Source organism: Macaca thibetana, chromosome X (genome assembly GCF_024542745.1).
Source record: "Macaca thibetana thibetana isolate TM-01 chromosome X, ASM2454274v1, whole genome shotgun sequence".
Taxonomy (NCBI): domain Eukaryota; kingdom Metazoa; phylum Chordata; class Mammalia; order Primates; family Cercopithecidae; genus Macaca; species Macaca thibetana.
In genome coordinates, this window is record NC_065598.1 from 69651475 (window position 1) to 69658344 (window position 6870).

The window sequence follows — 6870 nt, forward strand, 5'->3', positions numbered from 1 at the left end:
TGCCAGCACCTCACCCTTGCATTAACACTGTGTAGAGAACCGCGGATCTTACCCCACCTTGAGTTACCATTCCTGCTTCTGGGGCACAGAGAAGGAATCCAGACCAGCACCCGCCAGTGCCTCAATCCTGAACCAACACCACCTCCAGCGTGATCACACACACAATCACCAGCAAGGGACCCTCATCTTCCACTGTGGTGAACAGGGAGGCAGGCACCCCAGGACCTGCTAGAACTCTGCCATAGCTGCCACTACTGCTGTTGCTCGCATGTGTACATGAGAATGGATCACACTGTCACTGCACTATGAAATGTTCTGTCTGACACCACCCATCAGAAGGTAGTGACCAGTAGTTCGAGAATACCTTGGCCTTCCATTTCAGTAGATTCCTAACCACAGTAAGCCAGATAACAAAGTTAGGGCCTCATACAAGTCCCTCAAAGTTAGCACGTGCAGTCCAGGAGTTGGGAGCTGAGTGTTGGCACCCTAAAATCTTGCAGAAATGAAGTGAGTCAGCTGAATCCACCTTATACCACAATCAAACTCTCAAAATCACCAAATAAGATAAAGGAAAGAAACCCATTCGATTATCCCAGCACCATTTGTTGAATAGGGTGTTCTTTACTCACTTTATGTTTTTCTTGACTTTGTTGAAAATCAGTTAGCTGTGAGTATTTGGCTTTATTTCTGAGTTCTCTATTCTGTTCCATTGGTCTATGTGCCTATTTTCAAACCAGTACCATGCTGTTTGGGTGACTAGGGCCTTATAGCATAGTTCGAAGTCAGGTAATGTGATGCCTCCAGATTTGTTCTTTTTGATTGGTCTTGCTTTGGCTATGCAGGCTCTTGTTTGGTTCCATATGAGTTTTAGAATTATTTTCTCTAGCTTTGTGAAGAATGATGATGGTATTTTGATGGGAATTGCATTGAATTTGTAGATTGCTTTTGCCAGTATGGCCATTTTCACAATATTAATTCTACCATTCCATGAGTATGAGATGTGTTTCCATTTGTTGGTGTCGTCCATGATTTCTTTCATCAGTGTTTTGTAGTTTTCCTTTTAGAGGTTTCTCACCTCCTTGTTTAGGTATAATTGGCAAGCCACAAGTAGAAGAATAAAGCTGGATCCTCATTTCTCACCTTATACAAAAATCAACTCAAAATTGATCAAACACTTAAATGTAAGGCCTGAAACCATAAAAATTCTGGAATATAACATCACAAAAACCCTTCCAGACATTGGCTTAGGCAAAGACTTCATGACCAAGGATGCAAAAGCAACTGCTATAAAAACAAATATAAATAGATGAGACTTAATTAAGCTAAAAAGTTACTGCACAGTGAAAGAAATAATCAGCAGAGTAAACACAACCCAGAGAGAAAATCTTCATCATGTTCACAGTCAGCAAAAAACTAATATCCAGAATGTACAAAAGCTCAAACATATCAGCAAGAAAAAAACAAACAATTCCATCAAAAAATGGGCTAAGGACATGGATAGATAATTCTCGCTCTCACTCTCTCTCTCTCTCTCTCTCTCTCTCTCTATATATATATATATATATATATATATATATATACACACACACAAATGACCAACAAACATATGAAAAAATGATCAACATCACTAATTATCAGGAAAATCCAAACCAAAACCACAATGCAACACCACCTTACTCCTGCAAAAATGGCCACAATCAAAAAATTGTAAAATAATAGATGTTGGCTGGTTGTTGTTTAAAGGGAACACTTTGGCCAGGCCTGGTGGCTCATGCCTGCAATCCCAGCACTTTGGAAGGCTGAGGTGGGTGGATCACGAGGTCAGGAGTTCAAGACCAGCCTGGCCAAGATGATGAAACCCCCTCTCTACTAAAAATACAAAAATTAGCTGGGTGTGGTGGTGGGCACCTATAATCTCAGCTACTTGGGAAGATGAGGCAGATAATTGCTTGATCCCAGGAGGTGGAGTTTGCAGTGAGCCAAGATCATGCCACTGCATTCCAACCTGGGCGACAGAGTGAGACGCCATCTCAAAAAAAAAAAAAAAAAAAAAAAAAAAAAAAAAAGAAAAGAAAAGAAAAGAAAAAGAAAAGAAAAAAAGGAACACTTTTACACTGCTGGTGGGAACGTAAGCTAGTACAACCACTATGGAAAACAGTGTATGAAAGATTTCTATCTACCACTTGACCCAGTAATCCTACTACCATGTATCTACTCAGAGGAAAAGAAGTCATTATATGAAAAAGATACTTGCACACATATGTTTATAGTGGCACAATTCAAAATTGCAAAATTGTTGACATTTGCCAATGTGGCACTGCAACCCAAATGCCCATCTATCAACTAGTGGATAAAGAAATTTCAACATATATATACTATGGAATGCTACTCAGCCATTAAAACGCACTAAATAATGGCATTTGCAGCAACCTGGATGGAATTGGAGACCACTACTCTAAGGGAAGTAACTCAGGAATGGAAAACCAAACATGGTATGCTTTCACTTAAAAGTAGGAGCTAAGTTATGAGGATACAAAGGCATAAGAATAGTACAATAGACTTTGGGGACCCAGAGAGGAGAATGGGATGAGAGTGAAAGATAAAAAGATTACTCATTGGGCATAGTGTATATGCTTGGGTGATGGGTGCACAAAAATCTCAGAAATCACCACTAAAAAACTTATTCATGTAATCAAATATCACCTGTTCTCCCAAAACCTATGGAAATAAAATATAATAACAATTTTTAAAAAGGAAAAAAATTCCATTCAAAGGTAAGCAATTTCGAAGGTTAAAGAAAAATAAACCCACAAAGAAGAGAAAGAATAAGTGTAAGGACCCAGACAACTAAAAAATCCAGAATGCCTTATTTTTTTCAAACAACCGCATCACCTATCCAGCAAGGGTTCTGAACTGGCTGAGAAAGCTAAAATGACAGAAATATAATTTAGAATGCAGATAGGTGTTAAGATCATTGAGTTACAGAGGTACATTAAAACTCAATCCAAGGAAGCTAAAAATCATGATGAAACAATGCAGAAAATAACAGACAAAATAGCCAGTATAGAAAAGAATGTAACCAACCTGATAGGGTTGAAGAACACCCTACAAAATTTGCATAATGCAACCACAAGTATTAATAGCAGAATACACCAAGCAGAGAAAAGAATCACAGAGCTTGAAGACTTGCTTTCTGAAACAAGACAGCCAAGAATAGAGAAGAAAAGAATAAAAAGGAACAAACAAAACCTCTGAGAAATATAGGATTTTTGTAATAAGACTGAATCTATGACTCAGTGGTGTCCCTAAAAGACATAGGGAAAATGGAACCAACTTGGAAAATCCATTTCAGGACATCATGCATGAGAACTTTCCCAGCCTAGCTAGAAAGACCAACATTCCAATTCAGGAAATGTGGAGAACCCCAGGAAGATACTTCACAAGATTACCCATGAGGCACAGTTATCAGATTCTCCACGGTTGAAATTAAAGAAAAAAATATTAAAGGCAGCTACAGACAAAACCAAGGTCACCTACAAAGGGAAACTCATCAGACTAATAGCAGACGTCTAAGCAGAAACTCTAAAAGCCAGAACAGATTGAGGGCCAATATTCAACATTCTTAAAGAAAAAGAAATTCCGACCCAAAATTTCCTATTCAGTCCAAAGAAGCTTCACAAACAAAGGAGAATTAAATCCTTTTCAGATGAGCAAATGCTGAGAGAATTCATCACCATTAGACCTGCCTTATAAAGCCCTAAATATAGCAAGGAAAGTCCATTATCAGCTACTACAAAAACACAGTGAAGCACAGAGACCAGAGACACTATAAAGCAACCACATCAACAAGTCTGCAAAATAACCAGCTAACATAATGACAGGATCAAATTTACAAATATCAATACTAGGGCATGGGCAACATGGTGAAACCCCATTCTACTAAAAATACAAAACTTAGCTGGGTGTGTTGGCACATGCCTGTGGTCCCAGCTACTCAGGAGGCTGAGGCACGAGAATCACTTGAAGCTGGGAGACAGAGACAGCAGTGAACTCAGCTCATACTACTGCACTCCAAATAGGGTGATAGAGCAATACCCTGTCTCAAAAAAAAAAAAAAAAAAAGAATGTGATGTGCAAACATCATCACAAATATCAATACTAACCTTGAATGTAAGTGGGCTAAATGCCCCAATTAAAAGACACAGACTGGAAAGCTGAATAAAGAACCAAGATCCATTGGTATGCTGTCTTCAAGAGACTCATCTCACATGCAATGATGCACATATGCTCAAAATAAAGGAATGGAGAAAAATATATCAAGCAAATGGAAAACAGAAAAAAGCAGAGGTTGTGATCCTAAATTCTGACAAAACAGATTTTAAATCAAAAAAGATCAGAAAAGACAAACAAGGGCATTTCATAATGGTAAAGAGTTCAATTTAACAAGAAGAGCTAACTATCATAAATATATATGCACCCAACACAGGAGCACCCAAATTCATGAAGCAAGTTCTTAGGACCTTCAAAGAGACTTGGACTCCCATGCAATAAAAGTGGGAAATTTTAATACCTCTCTGACAATATTAAACATATCACCAAGACAGAAAATTAACAAAGCTATTCAGGAGCTGAACTCTGCACTGGATCAAATGGACGTGATAGACATCTACAGAACTCTCCACTGCAAAATGACAAAATATACATTTTTTTCTCATGGTCATATGGAACATACTTTAAAAGTGACCACAGAATTGGAAGTAAAACACTCATCAGCAAATGCAAAAGAGCTGAAATGATAACAGTCTCTCAGACCACAAAATCAAGACTAAGAAATTCACTCAAAACCATACAATTACATGGAAATTAAATAACCTGTTCCTGAATGATTTTGGGGTAAATAAAGAAATGAAGACAAAAATTAAGAAGTTCTTTGAGACTGGTTTGGCCATGTCCCCACCCAAATCTCAAATTGTAGTTCTCATAATTCCCCCATGTTGTGGGAGGTACTGGTGGGAGGTAATTGAATCATGAGGGTGGGTCTCTCCCATGATGTTCTCATGATAGTGAATAAGTCTTATGAGATCTGATGGTTTTATAAAGGGAAGTTCCCCTACACATGTTCCCTCTTGCCTGATGCCATGTAAGATGTAACTTTGATTCTCATTTGCCTTCTGTCATGATTGTGAAGCATTCCCAGCCATGTGAAACTGTGAGTCAATTAAACCTCTTTTCTTTATAAATTACCTAGTCTCAGGTATGTCTTTATTAGCAGCATGAGAAGAGACTAATAAAGAAAATAAAGAGAACAAATATATAACATACCAGAATTTCTGGGACACAGCAATGGCAGTGGTAAAAGGGAAATTTATAGCACTACATGCACACAGCAAAAAGTTAGAAAAATCTCAAGTTACCAACCTAACATCCACAACCAAAAAACTAGAAAACAAAAAGAAAAACAACCCCAAAGCTAGCAAAAGACAAGAAATAACCAAAATCAGAGCTGAACTAAAGGAGAGAGAGACACATAAAAACCTTTCAAAACATCAATGAATCCAGGAGCTGTTTTTTTTTTTTTTGAAAAAACTTATAAAATAGGTAGAACACTAGCTAGAAGAATAAAGAAGAAATGAGAGAATATTAAAATAAGCACAATCAGAAAAAACAAGGGGTATATTACCATTGACCCAACAGAAATACAAATAAACATCAGAGAACATTACAAACATTATGAACACCTCTGTGCACATAGACTGGAAAATCTAAAAAATAAAATAAAATAAAAAAATAAAAACAAACAAACAAACAAAACAGATAAATTCCTGGACACATACACCCTCCAAAGAATGAACTAGAAAGAATTTGAATCCCTGAACAGACCAATAACAAACTCTGACATTGGGTCAGTAATAAATAGCCTACCAACAAAATAAACCCCAGAACCAGTTGGATTCACAGCTGAATTCTACTAGATGTACAAAGAAGAGCTGGTACCATTCCTGTTGAAACTATACCAAAAAATTGAGGAAGAGAGTCTCCTCAGTAACTCTTTCTATCAGCATCACCCTGATACCAAAACCTGTCAGAAACACAATAAAAATAAAAAACTTCATGCAAATATCCTTCATGAACATCGAAGCAAAAATTCTCAACAACATACTTGCAAACAGAATTCAGCAGCACATAAAAAACCTGACCCACCATGATCAAGTAGGCTTTATCCCTGGGATGCAAGGTTGTTCAACATACACAAATCAATAAATGTAATTTATTACATAAACAGAACTAAAGACAAAAGATCATGTCAATAGATGCAGAAAAGACTTTCAATAAAAAGCAACACTACTGCATGTTAAAATCTCTCAATGTAGTAGGTTTTGAAGGAACATACTTCAAAATAATAAGAGCCATCTACCTATGACAAACTCACAGCCAGCGTCATACTGAATGGGCAAAAGCTGAAAACACTCCCCTTCAACATCATCACAAGACAAAGATGCCCTCTCTCACCACTCCTATTCACCATAGTATTGGAAGTCCTGACCAGGGCACTGAAGCAAGAGAAAAAAATAAACATATTCAAATAAGAAGAGAAGAAGTCAAACAATCCCTGTGTACAGACAACATGATCCTGTATTCAGAAAACCCCCATAGTCTCAGCCCAAACACTTCTTAAGCTGATAAACAACTTAAGCAAAGGCTCAGAATATAAAATCAATGTGCAAAATCACTTATATTTTTATACACCAACAACAGTTCATTTGAGAGTCAAATCAGAAAGGCAATTCGATTCACAATTGCCACAAAAAATAAAATACCTAGAAATACAGCTATCCAGGGAGCTTAAAGATCTCTACAAGGAGAACTACA